Genomic DNA, 15,126 nt, shown 5'->3' on the forward strand with positions numbered 1-15,126 from the left:
AGTGTCTCAGGAAGAGGGGAGTGTGCGGGGCGTGGAGAACGGGAGGAGACTGTATCCAGATCTCAGTGTGCTGCGCACGCCCCCATGCGAAAGTGGGTCAGAGGTAGAAGATAATGAAGAGGAGGAGCTGGAGACGCTGTCTCGGCAGCTAGGGAGTTTAGGTACAGGGAAGAGAGATAAGCAAGGGCTCAAGAACAGACAGCCTCCCGATCCGCCTCCGTATGGCGGGGGTGTTTCAGGACGAAGTTTCCACGCCCAAACAAAGAGGGCTGCCGCTGCTTTCCTCTGTTCCTCAGGGCTGGCATATCATTGCTATTGACATTAAAGACTGTTTCTTTTCTATTCCTTTGCATCCTAAAGACTCACAGCGTTTTGCCTTCACCCTTCCCTCGTGTAATCACGAGGAACCAGATCAAAGGTTTGAGTGGGTCGTTTTACCACAGGGAATGTCTAACAGTCCTATGATTTGCCAGATGTATGTAGGGAAGGCACTCGCACCTCTCAGACAACAATATCCTTCCATTAAGATTATTCATTATATGGATGATGTATTATTGGCAGCCAAATTACAACAGTCAGTTTATGAGGCCTATAAAGACTTGGTGAAGTTGTTAGCTCAGTATGGATTACATATTGCACCTGAGAAGGTTCAAACAGGGGATTCTATTCAGTATTTGGGAGCGACGATTGGATATGACATATTAAAACCACAAAAAGTTACTATAAGAACTCAAGATCTCCAAACTTTAAATGATTTTCAAAAACTGTTGGGAGATATTAATTGGATAAGAGGTTATTTACATATTCCTAATATCGTGCTCCAGCCTTTGTATGCTATTCTTAAGGGTGATCCAGATCTTACTTCCCCTCGTACCCTCACTAAAGAGGCCAGAGCGGCCCTTATAAAAGTAGAAGAAGCTATACAACATGCCACTCTATGCAGGCTCCAGAGTGATAAACCTTTCCAGTTATGTGTGCTTGCCACTATGCGGCAGCCTACTGGAGTACTGTGGCAAGATGGGCCTTTACTATGGATCCACCCACATGTATCCCCAGGAAAATCTTTAGAATACTATCCTGATGCTGTTGCAGCGTTAGCACTTAGAGGGATTCAACAGAGCATTCAATTTTTTGGACAAGCACCTTCTTCTCTTATCATACCCTATTCTAAAGTTCAACTTAATGTTTTGTGTGCTACTCTGGACAACTGGGCCATTCTATGTTGCTCGTTTCAGGGGGATATTGATAATCATTAACCTTCTCATCCATTACTCCATTTTGTTAAAGAGCATCCTATCATTTTCCCTAAAGTAACTTCACCCACTCCAATTCCAGGGGCTGTTAATATTTTTACTGATGGCTCTAAGTCTGGAATGGGAGCTTATGTGATTAATGACTCTCCCCCTGTCCAGCATCAATTTGCTCCTGGAAATCCACAATGGGTAGAACTGCAAATTGTCATTGAAGTTTTTAAACAGTGTTCTTTTCCTTTCAATCTCATTTCGGACTCCATCTATGTGGTGCAGGCGCTCAAAATTCTGGAGGCTGTAGGAGCTATTAGTGACACCCATGCTGTGTCTGCTTACTTTAATCAGCTTCAACAGCTTATCCGTAGCCGTACTGCCCCCTTCTATCCAATGCACATTCGGGCTCACACCTCTCTTCCTGGCCCGTTATCACAGGGTAATGCCTGTGCTGACTCGGCAACTAGAAGCCAGTTGGTATGCTTGGCCTCCTCCTTAGAAGAAGCTAAATTGTTTCACCACAACTTTCATGTCAATGCTATGACACTGCGCAGACGTTTTTCCATCTCAAGAGCAGATGCTCGTCAGATAGTATCACAATGTCCCCATTGTGTCACATTTCTTCATCCTCCTACTTATGGTGTAAACCCACGAGGATTGAAGCCATTGGTCGTCTGGCAAATGGACGTAACTCACGTGCCTGACTTTGGTAACCTCAAATATGTACATGTTTCTATTGACACATACTCTGGAATTATTCATGCTTCTGCTTTATGGGGAGAAAAGGCACGTAATGTTATTACTCATTGCTTAGAGGCATGGGCAGCATGGGGTGCACCTGCATCCCTTAAGACTGATAATGGACCTGCTTATACGGGCAGACAGTTTACATCTTTTTGTTCTACTATGGGAGTACAACTTGCTCATGGGTTGCCTTACAATCCTCAAGGGCAAGGCATTGTTGAACGTGCCCACCACACCTTAAAAGAAACCTTAGAAAAACAAAAAGGGGGAATAGGAGTTGACCACACTCCTAAAGAACGCCTGTCCTTAGCTCTTTTTACCATTAATTTTTTGAATTTGGATATTCATGGCCGCTCTGCGGCCGATAGACATGTGTCCCCTCAGCCCTCTGTGACTGGCTATGTTAAGTGGAAGGATGTTCTTACGGGCCAATGGAACGGCCCTGACCCCGTGCTGACATGGGCACGAGGATCTGTATGTGTTTTTCCCCAGGATCGCACGGAGCCGCTGTGGATCCCTGAACGCCTGACAAGAAGAGTCTCGAGATCTACTAACCAGCAGCAGGAGGTGCCACAACAGCCCCATGATGAGGAGCTTCATTCTGATGAGTGCTCTGGCTCTGATGCTGGTGCCAACGGTACAGATGGCACCAATGCAGTGGTGGGCAGTGGCACGGGCATGGCCAATGCCAATGCCAGTTCATAGTAATTCTAGTGTCCTCCCCACTCTTTTTTCTACCTCATGTGAGATGTCTGCTCCTTGTACCTCTCCTAGAGGGGACATGGAAAATATTTTTAATCAGTCTCAAGTTAATCTCACAGGAGTTTTTTTTTGTTTCAGTCTTGGGAACACTAATTGTATTAGCCTTAAGACCAAAAATTTGACTAACTGGGAGGACCCATTGCGGTCCAGTCGAGTCTCAGGGAGTATTCTCAGTGCTGTATTGAGCCAAGTAGTTTCAGGGAAGCAATCAGGCTCAGGGACCCCCGCAACTAGCTCTGTTTTAAACATAACTACTTTAGCTATTATCTCCGAGGTATTAATCCCAATGCCTCCTTCTTCTAATAGTACTTGTAATGCCACTCATTTCAAGGCCTCTCCTTACTGTACCCCTAATTTTGGTTTTCCCCCGACATTTACGCCTTGTCAGGATCATTCTTGGGAGAAACATCAAGTTGCTAAAGGTTTCTCCTTTTCCCCCCCTCTGAAGAGATATGTTTATAACTTTAACAACAATGCCAACTCCTCTACAGGAACAGGTTGGTCCTGGTTTCAATGGCTCATTTCCAATGAGAAGGGGGCTTCAGCCGATATTTCCGCATTGGCTCAATTACTAGGAGCCAAAAGTTGGCTGGCTAATATTTCTGGCACTACTAAGGAGAGTGAACGAGGTAATAGGCTTACATTTGTTTCGTTCAACTCTCTGTTACATTATGCCACATTGCCTCCTGCAATGGTCTGTATCCAATCCCCGTTCCTGTTCCTTTTAGCTAATCACACCTCATCGGGGATGCTGGATTGTTCTCATACTACCTGTTTCTTATCTGAGTGTTGGAATGGTTCTTGGACTGTAACAGTAATTATGAAAATTCCAACTTTTGTCCCAATCCCAGTCACTGCGGATCCAGATAAATTTCCTATTGTAGAGCTACTTAGAGTCCGCAGAGATTTTGGAATCACGGCAGCTATAGTGACAGCCGTGGCGGCATCTGCTGCTGCAGCAGTTACGGCCGGAGTATCCATGGCCAGTCAAGTACAAACTGCTGCCACTATTAATCAAGTTGTTCAACAAACGTCCACTATACTTGAATCGCAAAATGCGATTAATCAACATATTTTGTCAGGGATTTTAGCTACCAACCAAAGAATAGATTTTCTTCAAGCTCAGGTAGAGGAATTGGCTGACCTAGTACTTTTAGGCTGCATTGACCAACGTGCACATTTATGTATAACCTCTGTCAGATTTAATGATTCCAGGAATGCTTCCCACATCATTGGTGGATATCTGGCCGGGAATTGGTCCATGGAAGCGGAAGACATGATCCAGTCTCAACTAACCCAGATAGCTGTCTTGAATAGTACCCGTGTCGATCCCGTGACTCTGGGTCAATTCACCAATTGGATATCTTCTGCTTTTTCCTTTTTTAAAGAGTGGGTGGGAGTAGGCATTTTTGGTGCACTGTGTTGTTTTGGTATGTTCCTCTGTTTGTGGTTTCTCTGTCGCCTTAAGGCTCGTAGTGCTCAAGATAAGGCTATGATCATACAAGCTCTTGCTGCTTTAGAAACTGGCAACTCGCCACAGGTCTGGCTTGAGCATCTTAAGCACTAAACTTTTGACATGGTCATTGCACCCCAAGTTATTATAACATTGCACTGGGATTGACATGTCTTTCCTTGTTATTCTCTTAGTGTCAGAAAGCCCTTGCACTCTGCCGGTCTTGCTACCATTGCACGCAGATGGGTTTCTACACTAGTGCCTTTGACATGGTCGTTGCACCCCAAGTTATTATAACATTGCACTGGGTACGACATGTCCTTCTTTTGTCTTTCTCTTAGTGCTGGAAAGCCCTTGCACTCTGCGGGTCTTGTTGCCATTGCACGCAGAAGGGTTTCCACACTGGTCTTTATCTATCACTTTAAAGTCCGTGCCTTTCTTTCAGGGTGCTGCCAACTTGTTTGTAGTTGTACTTCTGCATGGCCACAGTTCAACCTCAGCTATTCCCTCTTACTCACCATCGTCACGATACAGGATGCGAGGCAAGGCACTGCACTTGAGTGATCCATTGAGAAGAGGGACCTCAAGGGGAGCATGTCCTATTGCATGCGGGTTTGACGTGTCTCCGCCCCGCCCCACGAAAAAAGGCGTCGGCTGATATGGTGTCAGGTCTGGGGAAGGCGCCCCCTGGGGCTGGCCCATGCTATGCAGCCACTTTTGCACAGTGGGATAGGACCTCTAATCTCGCCTGTATTGTCTTAGTGAAACAAAAAGGGGGAGCTGTGGTGAGCCGTTCCTGCGGACTGTGGTCGCCATTACATGATGGCGCTGGCTCCGTTGTGGTCTGTGAAGGACAACTCCATATCAAAGAGAGTTGACGTGTTCCCAGCTCCTTATCAGAGAAAGTTGGCGTGTCATTTTCTAGCACCCTGTGAGAAGGGTACACGTGGCAGCTTTGCATTGGGGTTCGAGGTGCTTTATTAAGGCTGGGAGGGGCATCCAATTATTATTCCGGGTAGTAGAAGAATCATTAGAAGAATATCAAGGGCCTGAATAAACTGCTGAAAGAAGATTCCTGAGTCGCGTCTTCCTTGCGGGCAAGGGGGTCGTGACACTCTATATGTGTAATAATTGTAATGTCATTTTGCTAAAATCAAATAAATAAAAAATTATATTCTTAAAATTCATTTCACTTGTGAACCAAGTTTCTGGGGATATAGCTCAGTTGGTAGAGTGCTTGCCTTGTATAAACAAGGTCATGGGTTCAATACCCAGCACCACACACACATAAAACCAAAACAAAACAAAACTTATGTGTGGTGAGCCGTTCCTGAGGACTGTGGTCGCCATTACATGATGGCGCTGGCTCCGTTGTGGTCTGTGAAGGACAACTCCATATCAAAGAGAGTTGGCGTGTTCCCAGCTCCTTATCAGAGAAAGTTGGCGTGTCATTTTCTAGCACCCTGTGAGAAGGGTACACGTGGCAGCTTTGCATTGGGGTTCGAGGTGCTTTATTAAGGCTGGGAGGGGCATCCAATTATTATTCCGGGTAGTAGAAGAATCATTAGAAGAATATCAAGGGCCTGAATAAACTGCTGAAAGAAGATTCCTGAGTCGCGTCTTCCTTGCGGGCAAGGGGGGTCGCGACAAGTGGTGCCGAGACCCGGGAGAAAAGAAACAAAGAAACACCCAGGAACCAGAACTTTCAGCAGTCAGGGAGGCGCGCCGGTAAGTCCCAGGTAAGGTGGGACCCGCTGTTAAAAAGCGGAGGCTCCTCTATACATAAAGAGGGAGCGTTAAAAGGTACCTACTCCTCTGTAAAAAGAGAGGGCGTTACATCTCATAGCAATTGCACTCTGTATTTTCGTTTTTGTTTTCTGTGTATGTTCGTTTTGTTTTGTGTACTTTCACTTTCGATTTCTGTGTTTTCTTGTGTTGCTTTATGGGTGCTGTGACTTCAAGTCCACTCCTTCTAGCCCTCGATGGCCTTTTACGTTCCAAGGGACTGGAGGTGAAACGCAGTACCTTAGAGAAATTTTTACAGAGGGTAGATACAGCTGCACCGTGGTTTGCATTTTCAGGCAGCCTCACTACACCCAGCTGGGATAAATTAGGCAAAGACCTTGACTTTGCTCGTGAGCAGGGCATGCTAGAGGGCGGGGTGATACCCCTCTGGAAGATGGTCCGTAGTTGCCTTACGGATGGCAGATGCCAAGAAGCGCTTGTTAAAGAGCAGGAGGTTTTAGAACAATTACATGAGGAAAAATCAGAAACAACAGAGAGTGAAGTGTCTCAGGAAGAGGGGAGTGTGCGGGGCGTGGAGAACGGGAGGAGACTGTATCCAGATCTCAGTGTGCTGCGCACGCCCCCATGCGAAAGTGGGTCAGAGGTAGAAGATAATGAAGAGGAGGAGCTGGAGACGCTGTCTCGGCAGCTAGGGAGTTTAGGTACAGGGAAGAGAGATAAGCAAGGGCTCAAGAACAGACAGCCTCCCGATCCGCCTCCGTATGGCGGGGGTGTTTCAGGACGAAGTTTCCACGCCCAAACAAAGAGGGCTGCCGCTGCTTTCCTCTGTTCCTCAGGGCTGGCATATCATTGCTATTGACATTAAAGACTGTTTCTTTTCTATTCCTTTGCATCCTAAAGACTCACAGCGTTTTGCCTTCACCCTTCCCTCGTGTAATCACGAGGAACCAGATCAAAGGTTTGAGTGGGTCGTTTTACCACAGGGAATGTCTAACAGTCCTACGATTTGCCAGATGTATGTAGGGAAGGCACTCGCACCTCTCAGACAACAATATCCTTCCATTAAGATTATTCATTATATGGATGATGTATTATTGGCAGCCAAATTACAACAGTCAGTTTATGAGGCCTATAAAGACTTGGTGAAGTTGTTAGCTCAGTATGGATTACATATTGCACCTGAGAAGGTTCAAACAGGGGATTCTATTCAGTATTTGGGAGCGACGATTGGATATGACATATTAAAACCACAAAAAGTTACTATAAGAACTCAAGATCTCCAAACTTTAAATGATTTTCAAAAACTGTTGGGAGATATTAATTGGATAAGAGGTTATTTACATATTCCTAATATCGTGCTCCAGCCTTTGTATGCTATTCTTAAGGGTGATCCAGATCTTACTTCCCCTCGTACCCTCACTAAAGAGGCCAGAGCGGCCCTTATAAAAGTAGAAGAAGCTATACAACATGCCACTCTATGCAGGCTCCAGAGTGATAAACCTTTCCAGTTATGTGTGCTTGCCACTATGCGGCAGCCTACTGGAGTACTGTGGCAAGATGGGCCTTTACTATGGATCCACCCACATGTATCCCCAGGAAAATCTTTAGAATACTATCCTGATGCTGTTGCAGCGTTAGCACTTAGAGGGATTCAACAGAGCATTCAATTTTTTGGACAAGCACCTTCTTCTCTTATCATACCCTATTCTAAAGTTCAACTTAATGTTTTGTGTGCTACTCTGGACAACTGGGCCATTCTATGTTGCTCGTTTCAGGGGGATATTGATAATCATTAACCTTCTCATCCATTACTCCATTTTGTTAAAGAGCATCCTATCATTTTCCCTAAAGTAACTTCACCCACTCCAATTCCAGGGGCTGTTAATATTTTTACTGATGGCTCTAAGTCTGGAATGGGAGCTTATGTGATTAATGACTCTCCCCCTGTCCAGCATCAATTTGCTCCTGGAAATCCACAATGGGTAGAACTGCAAATTGTCATTGAAGTTTTTAAACAGTGTTCTTTTCCTTTCAATCTCATTTCGGACTCCATCTATGTGGTGCAGGCGCTCAAAATTCTGGAGGCTGTAGGAGCTATTAGTGACACCCATGCTGTGTCTGCTTACTTTAATCAGCTTCAACAGCTTATCCGTAGCCATACTGCCCCCTTCTATCCAATGCACATTCGGGCTCACACCTCTCTTCCTGGCCCGTTATCACAGGGTAATGCCTGTGCTGACTCGGCAACTAGAAGCCAGTTGGTATGCTTGGCCTCCTCCTTAGAAGAAGCTAAATTGTTTCACCACAACTTTCATGTCAATGCTATGACACTGCGCAGACGTTTTTCCATCTCAAGAGCAGATGCTCGTCAGATAGTATCACAATGTCCCCATTGTGTCACATTTCTTCATCCTCCTACTTATGGTGTAAACCCACGAGGATTGAAGCCATTGGTCGTCTGGCAAATGGACGTAACTCACGTGCCTGACTTTGGTAACCTCAAATATGTACATGTTTCTATTGACACATACTCTGGAATTATTCATGCTTCTGCTTTATGGGGAGAAAAGGCACGTAATGTTATTACTCATTGCTTAGAGGCATGGGCAGCATGGGGTGCACCTGCATCCCTTAAGACTGATAATGGACCTGCTTATACGGGCAGACAGTTTACATCTTTTTGTTCTACTATGGGAGTACAACTTGCTCATGGGTTGCCTTACAATCCTCAAGGGCAAGGCATTGTTGAACGTGCCCACCACACCTTAAAAGAAACCTTAGAAAAACAAAAAGGGGGAATAGGAGTTGACCACACTCCTAAAGAACGCCTGTCCTTAGCTCTTTTTACCATTAATTTTTTGAATTTGGATATTCATGGCCGCTCTGCGGCCGATAGACATGTGTCCCCTCAGCCCTCTGTGACTGGCTATGTTAAGTGGAAGGATGTTCTTACGGGCCAATGGAACGGCCCTGACCCCGTGCTGACATGGGCACGAGGATCTGTATGTGTTTTTCCCCAGGATCGCACGGAGCCGCTGTGGATCCCTGAACGCCTGACAAGAAGAGTCTCGAGATCTACTAACCAGCAGCAGGAGGTGCCACAACAGCCCCATGATGAGGAGCTTCATTCTGATGAGTGCTCTGGCTCTGATGCTGGTGCCAACGGTACAGATGGCACCAATGCAGTGGTGGGCAGTGGCACGGGCATGGCCAATGCCAATGCCAGTTCATAGTAATTCTAGTGTCCTCCCCACTCTTTTTTCTACCTCATGTGAGATGTCTGCTCCTTGTACCTCTCCTAGAGGGGACATGGAAAATATTTTTAATCAGTCTCAAGTTAATCTCACAGGAGTTTTTTTTTGTTTCAGTCTTGGGAACACTAATTGTATTAGCCTTAAGACCAAAAATTTGACTAACTGGGAGGACCCATTGCGGTCCAGTCGAGTCTCAGGGAGTATTCTCAGTGCTGTATTGAGCCAAGTAGTTTCAGGGAAGCAATCAGGCTCAGGGACCCCCGCAACTAGCTCTGTTTTAAACATAACTACTTTAGCTATTATCTCCGAGGTATTAATCCCAATGCTTCCTTCTTCTAATAGTACTTGTAATGCCACTCATTTCAAGGCCTCTCCTTACTGTACCCCTAATTTTGGTTTTCCCCCGACATTTACGCCTTGTCAGGATCATTCTTGGGAGAAACATCAAGTTGCTAAAGGTTTCTCCTTTTCCCCCCCTCTGAAGAGATATGTTTATAACTTTAACAACAATGCCAACTCCTCTACAGGAACAGGTTGGTCCTGGTTTCAATGGCTCATTTCCAATGAGAAGGGGGCTTCAGCCGATATTTCCGCATTGGCTCAATTACTAGGAGCCAAAAGTTGGCTGGCTAATATTTCTGGCACTACTAAGGAGAGTGAACGAGGTAATAGGCTTACATTTGTTTCGTTCAACTCTCTGTTACATTATGCCACATTGCCTCCTGCAATGGTCTGTATCCAATCCCCGTTCCTGTTCCTTTTAGCTAATCACACCTCATCGGGGATGCTGGATTGTTCTCATACTACCTGTTTCTTATCTGAGTGTTGGAATGGTTCTTGGACTGTAGCAGTAATTATGAAAATTCCAACTTTTGTCCCAATCCCAGTCACTGCGGATCCAGATAAATTTCCTATTGTAGAGCTACTTAGAGTCCGCAGAGATTTTGGAATCACGGCAGCTATAGTGACAGCCGTGGCGGCATCTGCTGCTGCAGCAGTTACGGCCGGAGTATCCATGGCCAGTCAAGTACAAACTGCTGCCACTATTAATCAAGTTGTTCAACAAACGTCCACTATACTTGAATCGCAAAATGCGATTAATCAACATATTTTGTCAGGGATTTTAGCTACCAACCAAAGAATAGATTTTCTTCAAGCTCAGGTAGAGGAATTGGCTGACCTAGTACTTTTAGGCTGCATTGACCAACGTGCACATTTATGTATAACCTCTGTCAGATTTAATGATTCCAGGAATGCTTCCCACATCATTGGTGGATATCTGGCCGGGAATTGGTCCATGGAAGCGGAAGACATGATCCAGTCTCAACTAACCCAGATAGCTGTCTTGAATAGTACCCGTGTCGATCCCGTGACTCTGGGTCAATTCACCAATTGGATATCTTCTGCTTTTTCCTTTTTTAAAGAGTGGGTGGGAGTAGGCATTTTTGGTGCACTGTGTTGTTTTGGTATGTTCCTCTGTTTGTGGTTTCTCTGTCGCCTTAAGGCTCGTAGTGCTCAAGATAAGGCTATGATCATACAAGCTCTTGCTGCTTTAGAAACTGGCAACTCGCCACAGGTCTGGCTTGAGCATCTTAAGCACTAAACTTTTGACATGGTCATTGCACCCCAAGTTATTATAACATTGCACTGGGATTGACATGTCTTTCCTTGTTATTCTCTTAGTGTCAGAAAGCCCTTGCACTCTGCCGGTCTTGCTACCATTGCACGCAGATGGGTTTCTACACTAGTGCCTTTGACATGGTCGTTGCACCCCAAGTTATTATAACATTGCACTGGGTACGACATGTCCTTCTTTTGTCTTTCTCTTAGTGCTGGAAAGCCCTTGCACTCTGCGGGTCTTGTTGCCATTGCACGCAGAAGGGTTTCCACACTGGTCTTTATCTATCACTTTAAAGTCCATGCCTTTCTTTCAGGGTGCTGCCAACTTGTTTGTAGTTGTACTTCTGCATGGCCACAGTTCAACCTCAGCTATTCCCTCTTACTCACCATCATCACGATACAGGATGCGAGGCAAGGCACTGCACTTGAGTGATCCATTGAGAAGAGGGACCTCAAGGGGAGCATGTCCTATTGCATGCGGGTTTGACATGTCTCCGCCCCGCCCCACGAAAAAAGGCGTCCGCTGATATGGTGTCAGGTCTGGGGAAGGCGCCCCCTGGGGCTGGCCCATGCTATGCAGCCACTTTTGCACAGTGGGATAGGACCTCTAATCTCGCCTGTATTGTCTTAGTGAAACAAAAAGGGGGAGCTGTGGTGAGCCGTTCCTGCGGACTGTGGTCGCCATTACATGATGGCGCTGGCTCCGTTGTGGTCTGTGAAGGACAACTCCATATCAAAGAGAGTTGGCGTGTTCCCAGCTCCTTATCAGAGAAAGTTGGCGTGTCATTTTCTAGCACCCTGTGAGAAGGGTACACGTGGCAGCTTTGCATTGGGGTTCGAGGTGCTTTATTAAGGCTGGGAGGGGCATCCAATTATTATTCCGGGTAGTAGAAGAATCATTAGAAGAATATCAAGGGCCTGAATAAACTGCTGAAAGAAGATTCCTGAGTCGCGTCTTCCTTGCGGGCAAGGGGGGTCGCGACAAGTGGTGCCGAGACCCGGGAGAAAAGAAACAAAGAAACACCCAGGAACCAGAACTTTCAGCAGTCAGGGAGGCGCGCCGGTAAGTCCCAGGTAAGGTGGGACCCGCTGTTAAAAAGCGGAGGCTCCTCTATACATAAAGAGGGAGCGTTAAAAGGTACCTACTCCTCTGTAAAAAGAGAGGGCGTTACATCTCATAGCAATTGCACTCTGTATTTTCGTTTTTGTTTTCTGTGTATGTTCGTTTTGTTTTGTGTACTTTCACTTTCGATTTCTGTGTTTTCTTGTGTTGCTTTATGGGTGCTGTGACTTCAAGTCCACTCCTTCTAGCCCTCGATGGCCTTTTACGTTCCAAGGGACTGGAGGTGAAACGCAGTACCTTAGAGAAATTTTTACAGAGGGTAGATACAGCTGCACCGTGGTTTGCATTTTCAGGCAGCCTCACTACACCCAGCTGGGATAAATTAGGCAAAGACCTTGACTTTGCTCGTGAGCAGGGCATGCTAGAGGGCGGGGTGATACCCCTCTGGAAGATGGTCCGTAGTTGCCTTACGGATGGCAGATGCCAAGAAGCGCTTGTTAAAGAGCAGGAGGTTTTAGAACAATTACATGAGGAAAAATCAGAAACAACAGAGAGTGAAGTGTCTCAGGAAGAGGGGAGTGTGCGGGGCGTGGAGAACGGGAGGAGACTGTATCCAGATCTCAGTGTGCTGCGCACGCCCCCATGCGAAAGTGGGTCAGAGGTAGAAGATAATGAAGAGGAGGAGCTGGAGACGCTGTCTCGGCAGCTAGGGAGTTTAGGTACAGGGAAGAGAGATAAGCAAGGGCTCAAGAACAGACAGCCTCCCGATCCGCCTCCGTATGGCGGGGGTGTTTCAGGACGAAGTTTCCACGCCCAAACAAAGAGGGCTGCCGCTGCTTTCCTCTGTTCCTCAGGGCTGGCATATCATTGCTATTGACATTAAAGACTGTTTCTTTTCTATTCCTTTGCATCCTAAAGACTCACAGCGTTTTGCCTTCACCCTTCCCTCGTGTAATCACGAGGAACCAGATCAAAGGTTTGAGTGGGTCGTTTTACCACAGGGAATGTCTAACAGTCCTACGATTTGCCAGATGTATGTAGGGAAGGCACTCGCACCTCTCAGACAACAATATCCTTCCATTAAGATTATTCATTATATGGATGATGTATTATTGGCAGCCAAATTACAACAGTCAGTTTATGAGGCCTATAAAGACTTGGTGAAGTTGTTAGCTCAGTATGGATTACATATTGCACCTGAGAAGGTTCAAACAGGGGATTCTATTCAGTATTTGGGAGCGACGATTGGATATGACATATTAAAACCACAAAAAGTTACTATAAGAACTCAAGATCTCCAAACTTTAAATGATTTTCAAAAACTGTTGGGAGATATTAATTGGATAAGAGGTTATTTACATATTCCTAATATCGTGCTCCAGCCTTTGTATGCTATTCTTAAGGGTGATCCAGATCTTACTTCCCCTCGTACCCTCACTAAAGAGGCCAGAGCGGCCCTTATAAAAGTAGAAGAAGCTATACAACATGCCACTCTATGCAGGCTCCAGAGTGATAAACCTTTCCAGTTATGTGTGCTTGCCACTATGCGGCAGCCTACTGGAGTACTGTGGCAAGATGGGCCTTTACTATGGATCCACCCACATGTATCCCCAGGAAAATCTTTAGAATACTATCCTGATGCTGTTGCAGCGTTAGCACTTAGAGGGATTCAACAGAGCATTCAATTTTTTGGACAAGCACCTTCTTCTCTTATCATACCCTATTCTAAAGTTCAACTTAATGTTTTGTGTGCTACTCTGGACAACTGGGCCATTCTATGTTGCTCGTTTCAGGGGGATATTGATAATCATTAACCTTCTCATCCATTACTCCATTTTGTTAAAGAGCATCCTATCATTTTCCCTAAAGTAACTTCACCCACTCCAATTCCAGGGGCTGTTAATATTTTTACTGATGGCTCTAAGTCTGGAATGGGAGCTTATGTGATTAATGACTCTCCCCCTGTCCAGCATCAATTTGCTCCTGGAAATCCACAATGGGTAGAACTGCAAATTGTCATTGAAGTTTTTAAACAGTGTTCTTTTCCTTTCAATCTCATTTCGGACTCCATCTATGTGGTGCAGGCGCTCAAAATTCTGGAGGCTGTAGGAGCTATTAGTGACACCCATGCTGTGTCTGCTTACTTTAATCAGCTTCAACAGCTTATCCGTAGCCATACTGCCCCCTTCTATCCAATGCACATTCGGGCTCACACCTCTCTTCCTGGCCCGTTATCACAGGGTAATGCCTGTGCTGACTCGGCAACTAGAAGCCAGTTGGTATGCTTGGCCTCCTCCTTAGAAGAAGCTAAATTGTTTCACCACAACTTTCATGTCAATGCTATGACACTGCGCAGACGTTTTTCCATCTCAAGAGCAGATGCTCGTCAGATAGTATCACAATGTCCCCATTGTGTCACATTTCTTCATCCTCCTACTTATGGTGTAAACCCACGAGGATTGAAGCCATTGGTCGTCTGGCAAATGGACGTAACTCACGTGCCTGACTTTGGTAACCTCAAATATGTACATGTTTCTATTGACACATACTCTGGAATTATTCATGCTTCTGCTTTATGGGGAGAAAAGGCACGTAATGTTATTACTCATTGCTTAGAGGCATGGGCAGCATGGGGTGCACCTGCATCCCTTAAGACTGATAATGGACCTGCTTATACGGGCAGACAGTTTACATCTTTTTGTTCTACTATGGGAGTACAACTTGCTCATGGGTTGCCTTACAATCCTCAAGGGCAAGGCATTGTTGAACGTGCCCACCACACCTTAAAAGAAACCTTAGAAAAACAAAAAGGGGGAATAGGAGTTGACCACACTCCTAAAGAACGCCTGTCCTTAGCTCTTTTTACCATTAATTTTTTGAATTTGGATATTCATGGCCGCTCTGCGGCCGATAGACATGTGTCCCCTCAGCCCTCTGTGACTGGCTATGTTAAGTGGAAGGATGTTCTTACGGGCCAATGGAACGGCCCTGACCCCGTGCTGACATGGGCACGAGGATCTGTATGTGTTTTTCCCCAGGATCGCACGGAGCCGCTGTGGATCCCTGAACGCCTGACAAGAAGAGTCTCGAGATCTACTAACCAGCAGCAGGAGGTGCCACAACAGCCCCATGATGAGGAGCTTCATTCTGATGAGTGCTCTGGCTCTGATGCTGGTGCCAACGGTACAGATGGCACCAATGCAGTGGTGGGCAGTGGCACGGGCATGGCCAATGCCAATG

Source organism: Ictidomys tridecemlineatus, chromosome 13 (genome assembly GCF_052094955.1).
Source record: "Ictidomys tridecemlineatus isolate mIctTri1 chromosome 13, mIctTri1.hap1, whole genome shotgun sequence".
NCBI classification, from domain to species: Eukaryota; Metazoa; Chordata; class Mammalia; order Rodentia; family Sciuridae; genus Ictidomys; species Ictidomys tridecemlineatus.